The sequence below is a fragment of the Xenopus tropicalis genome, chromosome 2 (assembly GCF_000004195.4).
Source record: "Xenopus tropicalis strain Nigerian chromosome 2, UCB_Xtro_10.0, whole genome shotgun sequence".
NCBI lineage: Eukaryota > Metazoa > Chordata > Amphibia > Anura > Pipidae > Xenopus > Xenopus tropicalis.
In genome coordinates, this window is record NC_030678.2 from 49,188,327 (window position 1) to 49,209,606 (window position 21,280).

The window sequence follows — 21,280 nt, forward strand, 5'->3', positions numbered from 1 at the left end:
ATGTTAACCTCTTATATTTGAGTAGTAAGTTCCTCCACTTCTAAGAGGAGATTCTTCTACATTCAGGAACACTAATAGCTTAACATATACAGGTATAGGACCCGTTATCCAGAGTGCTCGGGACCAAGGGTATTCTGGATAAGAGGTCTTTCCGTAATTTGGATCTCCCTACCTTAAGTCTACTAAAAATCAATAAAACATTATTTAAATCCAATAGGATTATTTTTATGAGGATTATTTATATCTTAGTTGGGATCAATTACAAGGTACTGTTCTATTATTACAAAGAAAAAGGAAATCAGTTTTAAAATTCTCAATTATTTGATTATAATGGAGTCTATGGGAGACAGGCTTTCCGTAATTCGGAGCTTTCTGGATAACGGGTTTCCGGATAAGGGATCCCATACCTGTATTAACAAAGTGGTTTGTTGGTAATATCAGCCTAACTCTCCAATCTTCAGTTTATACGTCTGCAGCTACAGACTCATTCTATATAGATTTTTTAAAGGATTCTATCGGGGAAAACATGTTTTATTCGAAATGTATTAGTTAATAGAGCTCCTCCAACAGAATTCTGTCTTGAAAGCCATTTTTCAAAAGAGCAAACATATTTTTTTTATTTAATTTTGAAATTTCACATGGGGCTAGCCATATTCTTCATTTCCCAGGGTGCCACAGCCATGTTAATTGTGCTCTGATAAACTTCAGTCATGCTTTACTGCTACTGCTACACCCCCTCTTCCCCCCCCCCAGCAGCCGATCAGCAAGACAATGGGAAGCTAGCAAAATAGCAGCTACCTGACGCCTGTATTACTAAAAATGCACCCATGCCTCACTTAGTATTAGATATCAGAATATCACTGAATAGTAAAATCCAAGTCTGGCTCATGACTCCTCCAGTTACATTGAGTAGGAGAACCAAAAGCTGAAATCAATTCTAATGGGTAGCACTGGTTCCTTCTGAAAGCTCAGACTCAGACACAATGCACTGTGATTGCTGCCTACACACCAATATTACAACAAGCACACAAACATAATAATAGGTCCCCAAGCAATGTTTTTGGAAGCAAATTTGGGTGACATCTGTTTTTCTCTTGATCTGGCAGCTAGTTGTGCTGACTGCTGGGTTCATTTTTTGGTTAACTGATGCTAATATTTGCAGTAACAAAGCATATGAGGACACAAGACTCTAGACCATATGCGTGTAAATAAAGGGTTTTAACTTTAAAGGAATTGCCTGTACCAAAAGATTATAAAATATATCCAGTGACATCAAATTTTAGGGAAAGCCAAGTATAAAAATGAATTTCTTTGGGACCATTGCTTCTCTCATTTCTATTCTTTGTAACCTCTATACTGAATGCATCTTTGTTTACCCCTTTCCTGTTTTCTTCAGTGAATTATAAAAAAAAGTTGTGTTTTGGACTGATTTATTGAGAAATTCCCCCAAAACCCCACTAGTCCCACCCACCTATTCCACTTCCTGCTGGCTGAATTCTCTGGATGTACAGGGGGCCGGCAGCTCTCAATACCCTGCACTGTAGGATAGGAACCAATCAATAGCTAGGCTGGCCTGATATTCAATTTTAGCCCAAAGTGAAACCATCACCACATATTATTCATAATTGCCTACAAATTATGTTTTTTTTCTATTTATCCGATATGTTTCCTTTAAGTTCTCTTTCCTTTTATTTAAATCCTTCTCCTGACCAGAAAAGGACTTGCAGTTTTATTTAGAATATGCATTCCAATATTGCAACTATTTCCACATAAGCAAATTTACTGCAGGGTCTTTTTTTTCCCTTAGCAACACTTCTGTTTCTGTTATGTTTATACATGTCTCTATGTACTATAATGGTTGCTTAACCAGAAAGTGGCAATAATTCTTCTAATTCAGCAGCTTTAAGACTACATATGCTTTATGCTAGGTTGGCTTATTCAGCAAAAGCACACAGAATTTCTGTAATTTCTAGAGACAGCCACGTGATGTTGTTTAATATGATTCTGTGAAATTTAAAAAGCTTTCTCCATATGGCACAGTAAAAGTCTCTGTCATTTTCTGAGTAAGTGCTTTTTCAGAAGTATATTTACAGTTTGAGCTTAGATCTGCACAGATGTCTTATGCCTTTGTGGCAAATTGTTTTTTTCATTATGAAAAAGGCATTTTCAGCTTTTCTAAAAATATACCAATAGACAGGAATGCTACTGTTTTTCATATGCATATTAATACATTTACTTTCTTGGCCTCTTCCATATATCACCGCTTATTTACAGTATAACATGCTATTTTCTAATCCTGTTACCCCTCTAATAGAACTAGCATCTATATATTAGACATGCCTTTTATATGATCACCTAAATTGGATGTCTGGCCCTCATCCCACTGACCATAGTCCCCTATTTACCACCCTCCTAAGCCAAAGCTGAATTTTAATATTCTTATAAAACAGGAATGGTTGCTATTCTATTTTTGTGATGCTTAAAATAAGCAGCCGTTTGAGTAAGATTTAAGAAAAGAGCAAAAGCAAGAAACAGCCCTCAGAAAGCGAAAAGGTCATTGTTCATGAAGCCTGAAGGTGAAGCCTGAGGTAACATTTTTGCCAAACAGGACCTTTTTCAAACAGCTTCTAATTAACTTAAAGATAAAAGTTCACATAGGTATTTAATGGGTAAATTTGCAAATGGCAAAATCAGGGAATCAGAATAACCTAATGCACACTCACACTATTACAGATATAGCAAGAGAAACAACAACTGTTCATTCGGGATAAAAATCTGAGCTCAATTTTTCTTTATTAATGTTCAAACAAACATGATTCTTAAACACAAACGTATCTGACTTTCACAAAGTGAATCATACACGAATGCCAAAATTGACACTGCATGCCATAGGTGGCACCATTTGCACACAAGAAGAAAACCAAAGGGGTAACTAGATGTTATTGCAATTGATCATTAGTTACTTTAGGTCTTTCTGGGCCCCCTCCTGCTCCCTCCCTGCAACCTCAGGGTCTGCTTCCTCTGTAGTTAGGCCCCTGAAGAAAACGGCAACTTGCTTGCGACATGCAAGCTGATACCTGCCATTACAGTGGAATTTTGGGCACAAAACAACATTTTAAATGCAGAAATTTTGCATCTGAATTTTCAATTTTGCACAGAGTCTTCTAGTTTTTTTTATACTGTCTTTTAACACTCCCTTTACCTATTATTCTAAGGAAGAAAATATAAAAATAGGTTTGCTATTAATCTGTAAATGAAATTACAAATAGTGCTGTCATCTGTTTAGCTTTTGACTGCTGCATACTTTCTATTTCTCAATCGCAAATAAATAACTGTGTGTAATGATGCAATTCAGTGAATTATGGATCAGAAGTATCCTCCAACTGTGATACCTCACCAAGGGGACAGGCCTGAACTGTTACTAGGAAGAAACATTAACTATTTTGTTTTTTTCTGCAAGACCCTCTTGTCTAAAGTATCATTTTGATCTGGTATATTTATGTCTACTGCTTAATACAGGTAAAAAAAATTAAAAATGTTATTTTAAGAAAATTTACGAAAGTATTAATAAGAATGCATGAGTTGGCTACATAGTGCTCTCCCTGTTTAAATGGTTTCTATGGTTAGGGTGAGGTGGGGGTGAGAGCATGGTAGACAGAAAAAGTAAAATATTATAAATGTTATAAATGGCATAAGGCCAAAGGCTGAGTCATGGAACTCACTGCAACAATTCGATAAAGTCGGGATTTTAGTGGCAACAATTCGAAAATGTCAAGTATTTTACAACCTTTCTTGGAGTGACTTTTCCTTGTGACTTTTGCAACTTTTTGTGGGCAATTGCCCACACGTGGCATATTACATACACTGGTCAAGTATTTTTTAGAGATTTATAGTGCTGTTGTGGTCTGGATCATAGAGAGTACTTGATATTTACTAAATTCAGTAGGAATGTAATTGTTACGTACTCCATTTTTTTATATCAACCATTGGACTAAGAATTTTAGTAATATCATGTAGTTGGCTGATATAGTTATAGTATAAAAGTTACAAGACTTAAGGTGGCCATACACACTAAGGGGCACATTTACTAATCCATGAACGTCCGAAAGCGTCCGAATGCATTTTTTTCGTAATGAACGGTATTTTTGCGATTTTTTGTCGCCGTCGCGATTGTTTTGTATTTTGCACGACTTTTTAGTCGCCGTTACGACTTTATCGTATATTTTCCGCGACTTTTCCGTCGCCGTCACGAAAAATTTGCATTGGTTTTTCCGCCGTTTACAATTGCTCAATACGAAAAAATTGCAATGAAAAAATTGCGCAAAATACAATAAAATTCGTGACGGCGACGAAAAAGTCACGCAAAATACGAAACAATCGTGACGGCGACGAAAAAAAATCGCAAAATTTTCGTTTCCAATCCGTTTTTTTCCCATTCGGGATTCGGATTCGAGGATTAGTAAATGTGCCCCCAAGATCCACTCGCTTGGCAAAGTCATCAAACGAGCGGATCTTCTTCCAATATCCCCACCTACATACAGGTGGATGATATCGGGCTAAATGATCGAATTAGAATGACGGGTATAGGCGTCGGTCGGTTTGGGTACCGCATCAAGGAGCCGATTCCAGATCCGACTGATTGATATCTGCCTGGCCAGATATCGATCGGGCAGGTCCATCTTTACTGCCCATACACGGGCCGATAAGCTGCTGAATTGGTCTAAGGGACCGATATTGGCAGCTAGAATAAGACCGTGTATGGCAGCCTTAAGACAGATATTGCTATATAAGCCATTAGTAACTTTACCACTCATTTTCTTTTTGGAATTTCTTTTTTCTAAACTTTCCTACAGTTCAATACAGTACAATATTCTTTCTGAACATGGGGTAAGGGATCCCATACCTGTGTTACTGATATTCAGCACCAAGAGTTAGAACCAGGACTTTTGCCCCATAATTCCTTTGAGATGGGGTTGCAGCTACTTCTATTTGTTTGGTGTATATCATCTCAGCTGACAAGGGAATCCAACTGCTCATTTGTGTCTCTGTCTTGAGGAAGATTCAGAGATAGTACTGGGAACAAGATTTGTGTTACATTATTGATTATTCTAATTTTAGCACTGTGATCCCTGACTCAGTCCCCGAGTAACAGAATCAGGCATTCTCTGTATGTTTTGCAGCTGTTTATTTAATCATTTTCCCTCGTCGACATTATAAGAACTATTAGTCAATTTAGCCAGCATTTTCTCAGTCTGCTTTCTTCAGATATGCCAGTTAATTCAATTACAAGGCGTGTCCTTAGACAGGCAATCTTCACAAATGCAATTATCAGCCATTAAAAGAAGGCATTTCAGCTTTGAAGGGGCATGGTAGGAAATCTGGATTTGTGTGTTTTTCGGCATGCTAGTGCATAAACATCACAATTCTGCCTCTGCTATCATCTCAGTTGTTTATGTAATATAAATGGCATTTCACTAAAACATTAGTTGCTTCATATCAGCCTTTTTTAAATAATGTATGCTCTGTTACTGTCTTTCTTCATTCATAATTGTGCTTTTATTATGTTTATATTCTTATTGCCAATGTCTCATGTAGAAAAAGCACTGTTAATATGGTTGTTCATCTTAAAAATAATATTGTTATCATTATAATGGTGTGATGACCCAAACAGGTTTAGAGAAATAATATGCCACCAATAGCTTTGGCAAAGCCAAATGACATAGGAATGAATGAATAAGCTACAGACAGTAACACTAGTAAGTAAGGACTGTTGTGGGAGCATTTGAGACCAAAACAAATTATGTAATTAACTTAAGAGAAGGCTAACTGCAGGTAAAATATGTACAAGTATCTTTTAATGGGACATTTTCAGTAACACTAACAGAGCATGGAAAGAAAACCAAATGTCATTCCTAACATGCCCTTTTCAAGCCAGTGCAGTAGGCTAAAGCTCACACAATACATTTTAATGAACAGCTAGGACATTTGCTAATTTAGATTGAAAATAAAGAGCAGTTGTATTGATTGTGTAGGATCACTTCCTTGGCTCTGCATATGCTGATAAAAACTGGCATGTTAATGTTAGCTGTAACACATCTGAACCAGTTATAGGGCCGTTAATGATGATGATGATTATTATTATATAAGTCCCATCAAAATTATATTGGACAGCAATGAATCGCTAAAAATATTTTCTTCTTTTATAGTATATGTTATGTAGTAACAAAATCTTTTCCCTTTTATTTGAACATATGTTCCACTGCCAATCTAATTAAGCATTGTGCACTGTGTTTCACTACACAGAAAGGGACAGTTTGTTCAAAGCTGATTCAGGGCTGTGCTGCCCACATTTTGTCACGGCATGGGCGATTCATAAATGACAGATTTGAAGACTGAATTAATATTATTAGTCATACACGGGACTCAATAAGTCCCAGGTGTAGGCTGGGGCCATGAAGAGCCACCTCTTGAAATAAATATCTAGCAGGTTTATCATTTCTTAATATTGAATAAAATACTGTTATAAAGTCCACAGTCTGTCACCAAAAAATCCAAAAGTCTGAACTCATCCCAGTATCAAACATGTATATTTTCTTGAAGAACCAATAAAATAACTTGTTGGTCAGGATTACAGTACACAGGAAAACTCCTGTTTCTAATGTTATTATCAGGATGGAGATTGGAGTCATACGAAGTGGAGTAGCCTCTCCTACACCTCCCACACAAGGAACAGCACCTGAGATTGAGAACAGGGCTGGCTCTGAGGAGGAGGGCGTTGGAAAAAGCTCCTGCAGAGATGTAGAGTTCAGCAACGGAACCAAATCAGGAAGCAAAGTCATAGCCAGGTCCAGGCACAAGGTCACCAACAGGCAAGAGAATCAGATGAAACTGTGTAAACACAGCTAGGAAAGAGCTCAGATTACTCAGCAAAGTAAAATTGAACGATGGCATTCTTACAAGCAAGATGCGCACCGTGTCTATTTGGCGCATGCTCAAAAGCGACCCGTAAGCATCATGAGGTGCTAAAGGGAAGCACCATGCAGGACGTGCTTGGCAGAATTGCACCGAGCGCCTGACAGTTATAAAACAAAATGTGGAGTACCCTTTGTCATTCCCACTCACTGTAGCTAAAGTAAACTCCGTATTTACAGACCATAAAACATCCCTTGTGACATTAACCTACAGTAGGAATCCAAATAATAATTTAATGTGAATGCCATGGTGAACAAGGAGAAAGAATTAAACACTAAAAAGGGCATATCTGGAAATATCTGGGGCCTTACCTGTAATTCATAGGAACCAAAACAAGGATGAATGAATTATCTAACTGACCACCATGGGTTTCTGGACTGGGGCTAAATATTTTTTGACTGTACGCTGTACTAATTTTATTTTTATGTGCAAACAGTTATACAGACATCTTAATATTGTAATGTGTAATCATTATTTATTGGCAACTTTCATTCACTCTAGTTGCTCATAGGGCTCAGCACTAATGGGTCTCATACAGTTCCTCACTAGTAAACTGACCTTTGCAGCTCTGGCTTTGACAGAAATCAGAAGGTTCTACCATGTGATTCCTTTTCACTTCTTATCAATGATCATCTTCTAAATACTGTACGCTACTTGATATATATAATATGACTATATGATAAGTATAACTGAGGGCAGGTCTGGTTTTAGCATTTGCAACAAGCAAGCCACCACTGAATACATCTAGTCACTGCACGGCCTTACTCAGACTGACATCCATGTAAAAAAATAAATGAATATACTGTGCAGTGAAAGCTGGGACTAAGCTAGCATTGTTACATGTGCTTTTGTAATTTGTGCCGAGTTTCCAAGATGACAAAATGGAAATGACACTTCACAGACCTGAATAATAGCTGTTATTTATAGCCATGTGTTATGTGTATAGGTTGACAATTATCTATTGTTTGGTGTAAAAAAAAGCATGCCCAATTAGATAAGTGATGTGATATCTTGAGATATATTTTTATAACAAGCCTTACAGGAATAATTAGTTTTTACATGCCATACAGTTTCCATCATGAATATTAGGATTGATCTGAAATGCATGTTCCCGAATCCATGTTTTCTGCTTGCCAAGCCAACATAAAGTCCAGAACTATCTCAGTAAGATCTAAAGCTCTTTATAACTTAAAAGTAAGAGCGTTATCTTTTTTCTTTTTTCAAAAGGAGTGGTATAAATGGCATTAATATTGTATGCATTTTATGCACATACACTTTTACCTATTATGCTTGTCAGTGTCTACGTATACAGTAAGACACTTAAAACAATTCAACTGGAGTTTGATCTGAGTTGACGAAAGTCTTTAAATATGAAGAACCCTTTGTACAGCTTTACATGTGCAAATCATTTGCTCAGTATATGATCTAACGTAGTATAAAATGCTGCCCTGAGACAAAGAAGTAAAAGAATCAGAGTTTGAAACACATATACATTTTACAACAAACCTTTGAATCAAAATTCTTCACATGGAATAAAAATATAATTATCCTTATTGTATAGCTGCTTGTTGCAGTGAAAAACAAACTGTTCTTATTCCCCCGATGCAAGTGGGTTAAAACGTCATTCTCTCTTTTAGAATGCTTACTACTAGTCAAGGCCAGGCAAGGGGAAGTCTTTTTTCTTTTCTCTTCAATAGTTGCCTAAGGCCTCTACCAAAGTTAAAAACAGAAAAAAGTTTCAAAGCGATACATTTACGAATGCTATGGCTGCAAGTGCTGGAGCAGTATGGGGTGCACAGTCACAGGGTGCACAGTCACAGGGTGCACAGTCACAGGGTGCACAGTCACAGGGGGCACTTGCAGATGTAGCATAGGTCTCTGTGCAAGGTACAGGGTGTAGCTCTGTCAAATCAAGAAAGCCCTAAACGTATTGCTAGCCATAGAGGCTCATTTACACATGTAAGGTCAAAGCTCTAGACACAATACTGAGTGTGAATTGACTCTCCTTGTATCCATGCAGACTACCTTACAGCTGGTGGTGAGCACAATGTGTCCATTCAGCTTGCTAGGAGTTTGGTATCAGCCTGGACTTGACAGTAGTTACAAGGCTTCATTACAATGCTGGAATATTACAGGTATTTAAGCAAAAAGTTCAATTTTTTTTAATTATTTTCTTTTTCTATGAACTGTACTTTTTAGCTGAGTAAACCCTAAATGCTCAATTTTATTAAAGAAAACAGCCCACAGAACATTTATTCACACATTGGGGCTCATTTATCAAAGTACGATCTCTTCGGAAAAAAAAAAAAATGTATTTTTGAAAAGTTTTTGTACTGTGCGTATTTTTTTGCGACTTTTTGCGTTAATTTGCGGGAATTTTTTGTACTCTGCGACAAAAAGCACAACAATTTGTGCGACAAAATCGTATTTGTCACGCCGAGTACGAAAGTTTTGGATTCATTCAAATTTTCGTTATCATAACAATCCTTGGGCCAGGTTGGAGCTGCAGAGTGCCATTGAGTCCTATGGGAGACTTTCCTTGGGTCGGGTTGGAGCTGCAGAGTGCCATTGAGCCCTATGGGAGACTTTCCGTGGGCCAGGTTGGAGCTGCAGAGTGCCATTGAGCCCTATGGGAGACTTTCCTTGGGCCAGGTTGGAGCTGCAGAGTGCCATTGAGCCCTATGGGAGACTTTCCTTGGGCCAGGTTGGAGCTGCAGAGTGCCATTGAGCCCTATGGGAGACTTTCCTTGGGTCGGGTTGGAGCTGCAGAGTGCCATTGAGCCCTATGGGAGACTTTCCGTGGGCCAGGTTGGAGCTGCAGAGTGCCATTGAGCCCTATGGGAGACTTTCCTTGGGCCAGGTTGGAGCTGCAGAGTGCCATTGAGCCCTATGGGAGACTTTCCTTGGGCCGGGTTGGAGCTGCAGAGTGCCATTGAGCCCTATGGGAGACTTTCCTTGGGCCGGGTTGGAGCTGCAGAGTGCCATTGAGTCCTATGGGAGACTTTCCTTGGGCCAGGTTGGAGCTGCAGAGTGCTATTGAGCCCTATGGGAGACTTTCCTTGGGCCAGGTTGGAGCTGCAGAGTGCCATTGAGTCCTATGGGAGGCTTCCAAAATCATGCACAGAAGGATCAAAGTCAGAAAGGTTTTCCTGTCATTTACGATCGTTCAGATACAAAATTTTTTAACTTTCGGATCGCCAATACGATAGTATCGTGACTATTATGATTTTTTCGTAAGCATTTTTGTGATATTTGCGATCATCAGAAAGTATTGTATCTAATCCGATTTTTACCCATTTCAGGATTTGAACTCGTACTTTGATGAATCAGCCCCTAAAGGTTTCCTACGTTAAGTATTTAGTAAATTTATACTTACCGAAATTTACTTTTCCCTTAGTCCCTTCGGCAGCAACCCTGAGATTTATTCTCCTTTCCCTTTCTGGTAGGACAAGTGGAACAATAAAGTTTAATTTTCCCATTCCTATAAAAAAGGGTTAGTATCATCAGACCTCAGTGAATAACAAGTACACATCAGATAATGCATAAGGATTTTAATTTTTAATTTTACGGGGGGGCTAATTTTTGCTGCCGAAGGGACTAAGGGAAAAGTAAATTTCGGTAAGTATAAATTTACTAATTCCCTTACGTCCCATACGGCAGCAACCCTGAGAATTAGCGAGCTTAAGGGCGGGCTTAGGTCATGCCGCCTTCTGGATAATTTTCCTGCCAAAGGAAGCTTCCTGAGAGGCTAAGACATCCACTCTATAATGCTGGATAAAGGTATTTGGAGCACTCCAGGTAGCCGCCCTGCATATGTTTTCCATGGATACATCGGCCACTTCAGCCCATGATGTGGATATGTTTCTTGTGGAATGTGCTCTGACCCGAAAGGGTGGTATACGGTCATCTTTGATATATGCCATCTGAATGGTCTCCTTAATCCACCTAGATAACGAGGTTTTGGAAGCTTTGCGGCCCTTGTTTTTTCCTGAGAAAGAAATAAACAAACTTTCATCTTTTCTGAATTCTTCTGTCCGCTCCACATAAATTTTTATTGCCCTTCCCACATCTAGAAGAGGAAGTTGATTAGCGCCTTCATCTGTAGTCTGGGTTATGAAGGGGAGGACAATTTCTTGATTGACATTTGACATGGAGAAAACTTTTGGCCTGAAACTAGGAAGAAGACGTAGGACTACACGATCGGGCAGAAAGGTAAGATATGGTTCTCTTATTGATAGGGCCTGAAGCTCTCCTATTCTTTTGGCAGAGGTAATGGCTACCAAAAACAGGGTCTTGAAGGACAAGCATTTTAGCGAACAATCTTCAATTGGCTCAAAGGGACTCTGGCCCAGACAGTTCAATACCAAGGACAAATCCCAGGGAGGACAAGAGTGTAATCTTCTGGGACGAATTCTAGAGATAGCCTTTACGAATCTTTTAACAAGAGCCAATGACGACAAGGACCTGTTGAATAGTGCCGAGAGGGCAGAAATCTGAACTTTAATGGTGTTGACCGCCAAGCCCTTATCGAACCCTTCTTGGAGAAACTTGAGTAGAGAGTTGATGGATGACTGATCTTCCACTTGATTTTTCAAGCACCAGTTCTTAAAAGTTCTCCAGACTCTTGCATAAACCTTGTTGGTAGCCTTCTTCCTGGATTGGACAAGAGTGTTTATAACACTGTGAGCCAGACCCTGGGACTCTAATATGGCCCAATCAGTCTCCAGGCCGTCATACGAAGTACATCCAAATTCTGACAAATTAGGGTTCCCTGAGTCAATAAGGAGGGAGTCTGGGGAAGGATCCAGAATCTGTTCCGAGCCATTCTCCACAGGAGAGAGAACCAACTCCTCTTGGGCCAGAAGGGAGCTATCAGAATGGCATTCACCTGTTCCTGCCGGATTTTCTGAAGGACTCTGGGAATCATAGGTAAAGGAGGAAAAATGTAGACTAGGGGAAACCCCCACCTGAAAGACATGGCATCCAGGAAGTCTGGTCGATCCTTCTTGTACAGGGAAGCAAATATCTGGAGTTTCTTGTTCCTCCTGGTTGCCATGAGGTCGATATATGGGAGACCCCACTGACGCGAGATTTCTCCAAATATGTAAGGGTCTAGGGACCATTCCCCTGGTTTTGCAAACTTCCGGCTCAATGAGTCTGCCAGAGTGTTTTGTTCCCCCCTTATATGGACTGCAGAAATCTTGGGAACATTTCTTTCTGCCCAGGAGAGAATCCTGTATAACTCTTTGTTCAGGATAAGGGATCTGGTCCCCCCTTGCTTGTTGATGTAAGCTACCGTTGTAGCATTGTCCGACTGGATTTTCAAATCCTTCCCCTTCAAGGTATGCTGGAACACCTGTATGGCTTTGAAGACAGCTCTTAACTCCCTGAAGTTCGAGGACATGGCCCCTTCCATCGGGTCCCAGTACCCCTGAGCCGTGTGGTGCCTGAAATGGGCTCCCCACCCCACCTGAGAGGCATCGGTGGTTACAAGTGACCATTCTGTCTGTTGAAAGGAAAGCCCCTGAGAAAGATTCTTCTTCTGAAGCCACCACCTCAGTTGATTCTTTGTCTCTCTGGACAGGATGACTTCTGTGTCCAAAGAGGAAATCTTCTTGTCCCATCTCGACAGGATTTCCAACTGCAGTGGTCTCATGTGCAATCTGGCCCACGGGACTGCCTCTATGGAAGAAGTCATGAGGCCCAGTATCTTCATCAGTTCCCGAAGAGATGATGAGGTGTGAGTCAGCACCTTCTGGACTTCCTCTGAAATTCTGGTTATCTTCTCTTGGGGAAGAAAGACCTTCATTTTTTCGGAACTGATGAGTAACCCCAGGAAACGGATTGAACGAGACGGTGTTACCGAGGATTTTTCCCAGTTCACTATCCATCCTAGATACTGTAGCAATTGGATTGTCCTGGTTAGGTGCTTTCTCAGTAATGAAGCCGACACTGCCATGATTAGCCAGTCGTCCAAGTAAGGGATAACTGTGATTCCCTGTTCTCTCAGAACTGCCACTACTGCTGCTACAATCTTGGTAAATACACGCGGGGCTGTGGTTATACCAAAAGGCAGAGCTGTGAATTGCAGATGGCGTAGAGCTCCTCTGATGTAGACTGCGATGCGCAGAAATTTCCTGTGAGCTTTGCAGATAGGAACATGGAGATACGCATCTTTGAGATCCAATGAGGCCATAAAATCTCCTCGATCTAAGGCGTTTGTTACGGAACTTACAGTTTCCATACGGAAGGATCTTTTCTTTATAAATTGATTGAGAAAACGAAGGTCTATGATAGTTCGGAACTTTCCATTTGGCTTTGGAACTAAAAAAACCCTTGAATATGTTCCTAGACCTTCTTCTGCTAGAGGAACAGGCTCCAAAACTTTGGAGGAAATGAAGTCCAACACAGCTTCTTCGAGAGCGGTCTGTTGTAATATACCTGCTGGAGGAGTTATTCTGAACTTTGAAGGAGGAGAGGAAGTGAAATCTATTTGATATCCGTGGGTAAGTAATTGAAGAACCCAAGGGTCCGCAATTGTTTCTTGCCATTCTGGGAGAAAGTAAGCAAGTCTCCCCCCCACGGGTAGGGAGTCCCTGGCGTCAGAAGGTGTTCTTCTTCTTTTGACCGGTCTTATCGTAGGTTCTGTCACTTCTATTTGTGATAGGATTTCTGAATGAGCGAAATGGCCTAAAGGAACTTTGTTCCTGTTTATTTCTGGGTCTTTGTGATGTGCTCTCTCTTTTAGGGGAAAATCTCCTGGAACGAAAAAAGAAATTCTTTTTCCTGTTTGAATCTTGTGGTAGACGCTTCCCCTTGGAGCCGGAGATAGCCTCCAACAACTTATCCAATTCCGCCCCAAACAGATGACCGGGCTCAAACCCCATACAGCAGAGGCTATTTTTTGAAGTGACATCCGCCGACCAAGTTCTGAGCCACAATGCCCTTCTAGCAGCTGTTGACAGAGCCATAGCCTTAGAAGAAAGTTTTATGCTTTCAATAGTGGCATCACAAAGAAAGTCCACCGCAGAGCTTATCTGGGCAAGGGATTCCAACAACGTATCTCTGGATACTCTGTTATCTATATCCTCTCCCAACTGCTTGATCCAAAACTTGGAAGAACGGGCAACTCCAGACGCTGCCAGTGCAGGCTTACATAAGGCTACAGCTGTAGAATAGGAACGCCTCAACAAGCATTCCACCTTTCTATCCATAGGGTCTTTAAGTCCCGACCCATCTTCAACTGGAATTAATGTTTTCTTTGATAATCTGGCGATGGCGATATCAACTTTGGGGGGAGCCTCCCAGCTCTTAAGTTCTTCTTCCTGGATTGGAAATAGTAATTTATGTCTTTTCGTTATGGCAGGGGCCTTTTCCGGATTCTTCCATTCCCTAGTCATGAGATCTTTCATGATAGAATGGACAGGAAAGGCTTTAGATCTTTTAGATATCTGGGATGAAGATTCTGTATCTACTCCTTCCAGATTGTCCATAGTATTCTTTACCTTCTTTATAAGCTTCGCTGTACTTTCTGCAGGAAAGAGATATAAAGCCTCTTCTTCTTCAGAAGATGATGAATCCCCTTCAGTATCATCTAAAGAAACCACACTATGGGGGATCTGAGCAGTAGGTACAGGCCCAGCGGCAGCATTATCCACTGTAGTATCTTGTTTAAACTGAGACAACATCTCTTGCATTGTAGATTTTATAAAATCTTTCATCCACTCAGCCGATCCACTAGGGATATTACCCCTTTCCTTATCAGCCAGATATCCCAAGCAGGTGACACAAAATCTCTTAGAATAGTTGTCAGGCAGTTGATCTTCACATGCTCTGCATTGAAGGTGCTTAGCTTTCCTATGCCTTTTAGCAGGGGGCTCATCTACAGTGGACATCTGTGAATAATAAGAGACAAGGTTAGGATCCTAACCTATCCAGCCTAAGCAGGGGCAGACCACACAGGGTTACCTTAAAGCCTACTCAAGAGGCTGCAGCCTTTGGACAGATCAGCACACACCCTTGGCGTTTCTGTGCAGCTTGCACCACGTCCCCACAGGCAGCGCGGGCAATAGACGTCAGTTTTAAATACCTGTGCTGCCTCTGCAGCAAAACCGGTAGCGTCTGACGTCATCAGGAAGCGCCCAACACCTCCACTAGCGCGCACTATGCAGCGCATCCTCTACGAGCGGTGCTGTTCCGGACCTCCTCCCGGACCCAGGCGGGGGTCCCCTGATGCGCACCGCACACCCATCGCATCACATAGCGCCATCCTTAGACCGAAATCTCTGTACAGGCGGCGCCTCCATCTTAGAATCCCGGTCGGCCATCTTGGGCACTGGCAGCCCTTGGCTGCATACATACGATAGCCGACTACTACCTAGGGGCTTCCATAACCCCCGGCACTTAACCCCTAAGGTAATGTGCCTACGGTCAACAGACCCCCTAAGGATCTGGGAGCTGAAAAAGAAGGAAAAAGAATATTAGACATGTTACATCTTAAAATCCACTCGCCTACCGCAGGTAGGAAAAAAACACTGAGGTCTGATGATACTAACCCTTTTTTATAGGAATGGGAAAATTAAACTTTATTGTTCCACTTGTCCTACCAGAAAGGGAAAGGAGAATAAATCTCAGGGTTGCTGCCGTATGGGACGTAAGGGAAATCAGTGATATCGGAGAACAGTGCTATAACAGAACAGTGCTTAAGAACTATAACAAAAAAAATACAATTTAATATAAACTTTATCTCACTGCAATAAGACATTTACTAAATATAATCGGTTAAAAATTCTCTACTTTTTATAAAATAATACAGTTACTCCTCATTGTCCTCCTATCACCAATCTTTTTTCATTCTTTCTTTACGCAGGAGGTGGAGTCAGTTCTTGATTAACAGTTAGGTATAATACATCTTTTGGGGTGCCCCTCTGCCTAGAAGATATAATAGAGCTAGATTTGGATATTTTACTTTGTTTGAGCTGGAGTTGGATATTTGAGTTAGCTCTAATGCATACATTAATGCATAAAGATGTATTGGACATGTCAATCAAAATCTAACCCTGACTTTGACATGAAGAGAGACAGACTGCTGAGAGGGGAATAGTGACGATATCTAGTAGAAGTAAATTTATAGCAACTGGACTTTCAGTTTGAGGACTTGAATTTGCTGAATTTTGCTTGATGATTTTCACCTCCCCCCAAATGGAAAATTTTCTGGGGACACCATGAGTGCTATGGCACTCTCTGAACTAGCAATGTGGTATTGGCTAGCCTGCCCAAGGGTGAAACAGCCCTGTGATATCACATAATGCAGCTTTTCATTTTTGCTGATAAACAAATGTGCTCTGATTGTACGTGAGGCTGAACTGCCAAGTCTGGATGTCAAACACATGCAAATAATTATCAAATTCACATCCTGCATTGCTCACTAATTGAGGTGGCATTTTTTCTCAATCAAGCGATAAAACATGATGAAAACAACCCCATGGATGCAAAAGAAAACATGGATGCAAAAAATCACCTGAATATTTTCTGAACCTTGAATAGTTGGAATTTATTAAAGAAAGAAAATTTACAAGAAAAAAAATCAGCAAGTAAAAGTCTAATTGAAAATGAATGGACAAAATTTTACTTTTTTTGTGAAAAAATGCAAACTTGACTATTTGGTTCGAGTCATATCTTAAAAAATCTAGCGTTCAAGAAACAAAAGGGAAAAGTCATCTGCGCTTCGTCTGCGTTTTCTTCATGCTTTCTTGATGCATTTTTTCCCCCTTAAACTTGATGTCTGTCCCTAAATAAAAAATAAAAATAAGCTCACCTTATCATAGGAAAACAAAAATAAAAAAACCCAGCTCACATATTTCTCAAGGGCATCTTTGGTTTTTACACCTTATGAAAGGGTAAAGTCTCACCAGTTGGAGGTGATCATCATCCCACCAGGATTATGTATTAGTACTTGCCTCTGACACTTGTGCTCCTTGCACCAGAATGCACATCTGCACATTTACCCCCATTGTGTATTTCCTCAGTGAGTAGCCTGCTGTGGCATTAGCCTTAAACTGTACACTGCAATAACCTTGCATATAATACTCAGGATTTTGTTTAAAAGAAATCCAAATCCCTTTTTGCATCTGCCATTGCGACAGCTGCTTCATTCTATAAATTATTATACAGCATCTGATTTTCTGTTTCTAAATATAGTCCATAAAATACATGTAGATATACAAATATAATGTATGTGCATATTTCTAATGTGTTTGCATAGTAAATTAATTTGCACACTTACTAGAATAATCTGCGTATATAATATGTCAGATTTGTTTTATCCTCATAAAGTAAATACAATTACCTTGAAAAGACTCCAAGGGAAAGCAAAGTGTGAAAAATATTCATCTCATCTGCGGATTGTGACCCTAACACTAAAATAACATAAACAAAGCACTACGTACGGGAGAAATGCAGTAGGGATGCCACGCTTTCTAGGGTAATTGGTTTGGTTAAACAAAGCAAAAGTGGATTCATTAGATCCTTTATCTTGCCTTTCTGTTGAGACAGGACAAAAAATCCTCAGGGTGAAAGCATAAAAAGAACCACTTGCAATATCATTTTGTATTATTTTACTACAAGAAATCTTAGCATGCTGCGGGAGAGATTTGTAGTACTGTAATGTAGGCTCCTCATGTATCTATATAACTATGCTGTCCTGCCGGGATAAAGGGAGGCTTACGCATAACAATCTTGGCACTGTTATAAAACACAGTGGAAGCCCTTCCTTTTTCCACCTAAAAAATGACATTCCTGGAAAATAATCATAACCACAAAACACCAAAATTCATACATAAAACAGGAAAGAAACAGCATATATAAATAGATTTCTCCAAGAAAATGTATTCATTTGTTAATTGTATCATTTATTTAGGCTTTGCATGCAGCCTGTGTCTGCGTATGAACTACTTATACCTATAATTTTCAACCATTAATCCCCCCACCCAAAATCATTTCTCTAGATAATGGTGATTAATATTAGATTACCCTGACACATAGGGACCTCTTTATAAACATTTTTAATAGTTTATAAAAATAGCTTTTTCGTTTTCACAATTCGTAGAGCTAAAAATTGTGGTTCTTACTAATTACACATAAACCTTTTTATTAAACAAGAAAGCTACAAATGAAAAAAGTCAAATTATGCAATTTAAAAGCTATTGAGGTCATGTAGAAGTAATTGGGCATTGTCCTAGGCAAATAAAACAATCCTTATTTCATTCATTGCTTTAGAGGTTTTGGTTTTTTTTAATAGGCCTCATACTAGAGGCTTATTTGCCGATATTAGTGGTTTTAGAGCTTTTTGAAACCACGACTAAACACATTTTCATGAAAACCACAAATGTCATGTTAATTATTAACAGAATACAAAAAACATGAACAAATATTTTTGTGTAACAAAAATGAAAAGAATGGCCTTCTTAATTCACGGTTGTCATTAAAATCCAGACTGCTCATTGTGGTGAAGTCACATTTTTAGATGAAACTCCTGTTACTTTTCTGATTTGGTTAGCAACACATTATTATGTACCTGGTGGAATGCCTGTGGTACATCTGTAAACTTAAAGGAGAAGTAAACCCTAAAAATGAATATGCCTAAAAATGCCATATTTTATACTCTGATCTTACTGCACTGGCGTAAATACTGTGGAGACTTATTCCCTCCCTTTCCTAAACGTATCTAACTGAACCAAGCAAAAAAGAACACCAGGACACATGAGTGGGGGTGCAGGGCAGCCACAGCTTTATTAGAAAACACTTCCTCCCTAGTCCTTGCCAACTGTTTTTCCACATGTTCCAACACATCTTAATGAACTTATAGCTGTTTTATAACCGAATGCCGGCCACTGTTAACGCAGTGGGCATGTAACAGACATCAATTAACACCAGAAATTAACTGGCCAAGGACTATCACCCGCCATATGCTGTGACAAGTATAACAAACCATGGTTTGTAAATTACTGTATATATGTATATATAATAGGAAGGGGGAGAGGAGCGCAGCACGGGAGAAAATGCCAGGCGGAAGAGGAGGGGGCAGGAAAAAACAGGGAGGAGACCCCTTACTATCTTTACTCTGCGCGGGAAAGCTGGGACGGGTGAGTTTACCCCTTATTGCTAGCTCCCCAGTCCCTCTGCTCTTTCATTAGTCTTTTCAGCGCTCTCTGGGTTCAGCATCTCAGTAACAGCAATGATCCAGCTTTACAGCTGTCATAGGACTTTCCCATCTAGGAAAGTGTCTGTGACACTCACATGCTCAGTGGGCTCTGGGCAAATGTTGAGAAGCTATGCTTAGGGGTTGTCGCAAATTACCCAGCAGAAAATGAAGTTGGCCCATCATATAAGCTGATGCTACAGGGCTTATTATTAAATTCTGATGCTATTTGCACTGGTTTCAACACTGTCATGTAGTAATTATCTGTGCTAATTACTAAACAGCCTTATTTTGTGATATTTATATTCTATATATACAGTATATTGTGGGTTGGTCCCTAAGCTCAGTAACTGGCAGCGGCACAGAGCATGTGCAGTGAATCAGCAGAAAAAAAGATGGGGGGCTACTGGGGGCATATTTGGAGGCACGGGTCTTTCCTGCTAAAGGGCTGTGATTGCCTTGGGCTGGTACAGAAGTCTTAAACATAATGTGCATGAACATTTGTCAGCTTTATTCTTGTAAAGCACTTGTTCCTTACAGCTGAGGTGCCAGTGTTGCTCTGGGACACTTTGCAGAATAGATTTTTATCTATACAAATTCCTTTTGGGTTTAAATCCCTCGTTGAACTTATTTTCTATGATGGTAATGAGTGAGTGCAGAGATGCCCCTGCTTTGAGAATGAGCACTGAAATGTGTTCCTTTGCACCCCTTAATGTATTTTCAACAGGAGGCAATTACTCCATTAATGTTACACGTAGGTAACTGATAGAATTGGGCAGTCAATGCATTATACATTTGTTTATAGATATTACTCAAAATAATACTTTCCATAGTATAAAATCTAAGAATTACATAGAATTCTGCTGAATTGTTTTTAAGTGATTGAGTGTTTCAATGTTTTAAGAAAAATGAAGAGTCTTGTGAGGAAAAAAGGAACTCCCACTTGGTATCAGATTAGTGTTAACACCTATCGGCATGAAATGAATGATAGTTTCTCTCCAGAGATTCATACTGCCTGCGAGTAATCTCTGTAACAGGAGCAAGACAGGAATAGCTGCCAGGCGCAGTAAATACATTAGCGATAATGGAGATGTGACAAATGAAAAGCTGAGAAAATTAGTGAATAATGCACCAGGGAACACATGATGTAAAGTGCAGGATGTGATACCTTAATACATGGGTGAAACAGACTTTAGGGGTCATTTATGTTGCAGAATGAAGTGTGCAGAGTGCAAACAAAGGCTGAAATCTGTCACAATTCTGCACTTCGTACAACTTGCCTCATGTCTCACTTCAATGGAAAAAGGTGTCATAATGATTTATTTATACAGAGTGGCAGGGTAAGCCATCAGAGCCAAATGTATAGGGGAACTTATCTGTAGAAGCCTACTATTTTTTCATTTCCCCAAATCGAACCTTTTTAAAAATTACGTACTAAAAATTACGTATTTAGATAATTACTCTAATACACAAATTCTTCATTATTTATCAAGTGTAAAAACCATGAAAAAGCCTAACGCAAAACTTGATAGAAGTCATTGGGAACTGTCCTTATGAAATTGTCAAATTGTTTTTTATATACTTCAAGGTTTTCTGTATTGTTTTCATTGATAATAGAATGAAAATTGGCGCGAAAATAAGGATTTCGAGTTTCCATATTCTTATTTATATTTGTTCTGCATTTTTATCCATTAGTGTTTTTATATTTGGATTTTTTAATAAGTAAGTCATAATTCAGTCTTATTTTTAAAATATGTGCTAGTAAAAAACTCTAAAATGACACAAATAGAAATTTTGATAAATAAGGCTTTTGGTGTTCTGGTTATCTTTGGGTATTTTTGGCCTGAGAAGTATTTGATTACACCCTTGATTTGTGCCCATCATTATTTTACAGACCCAAGAATGTGGAAATATGACAAAAGCAGGAAAAAAAGCATGGAATTAATTAATCTATGGTGTAATTGTGTTATTGACATTATAGATGTGTTTAGCCATATGGGGGCTGATTTATGATTGCTCAGCAGCTTTTAGGTGCCAAACTTTTTATTATTTAAGAAAACCTGCTCAGGGGTTTTTGCCCAAAACCCCATTTGTCTTCCTCAACTCAAG

At 39.5% G+C, this 21,280-nt stretch overlaps 1 protein-coding gene across 1 annotated transcript in view; it reads left to right on the forward strand.

Annotated features, from left to right (window-relative positions):
* pitpnm3 (PITPNM family member 3) overlaps positions 1-21,280 on the forward strand; it is a 269,381-nt gene that overhangs the window by 142,290 nt on the left and 105,811 nt on the right. The gene's annotated exons all lie outside the window — the stretch shown is intronic.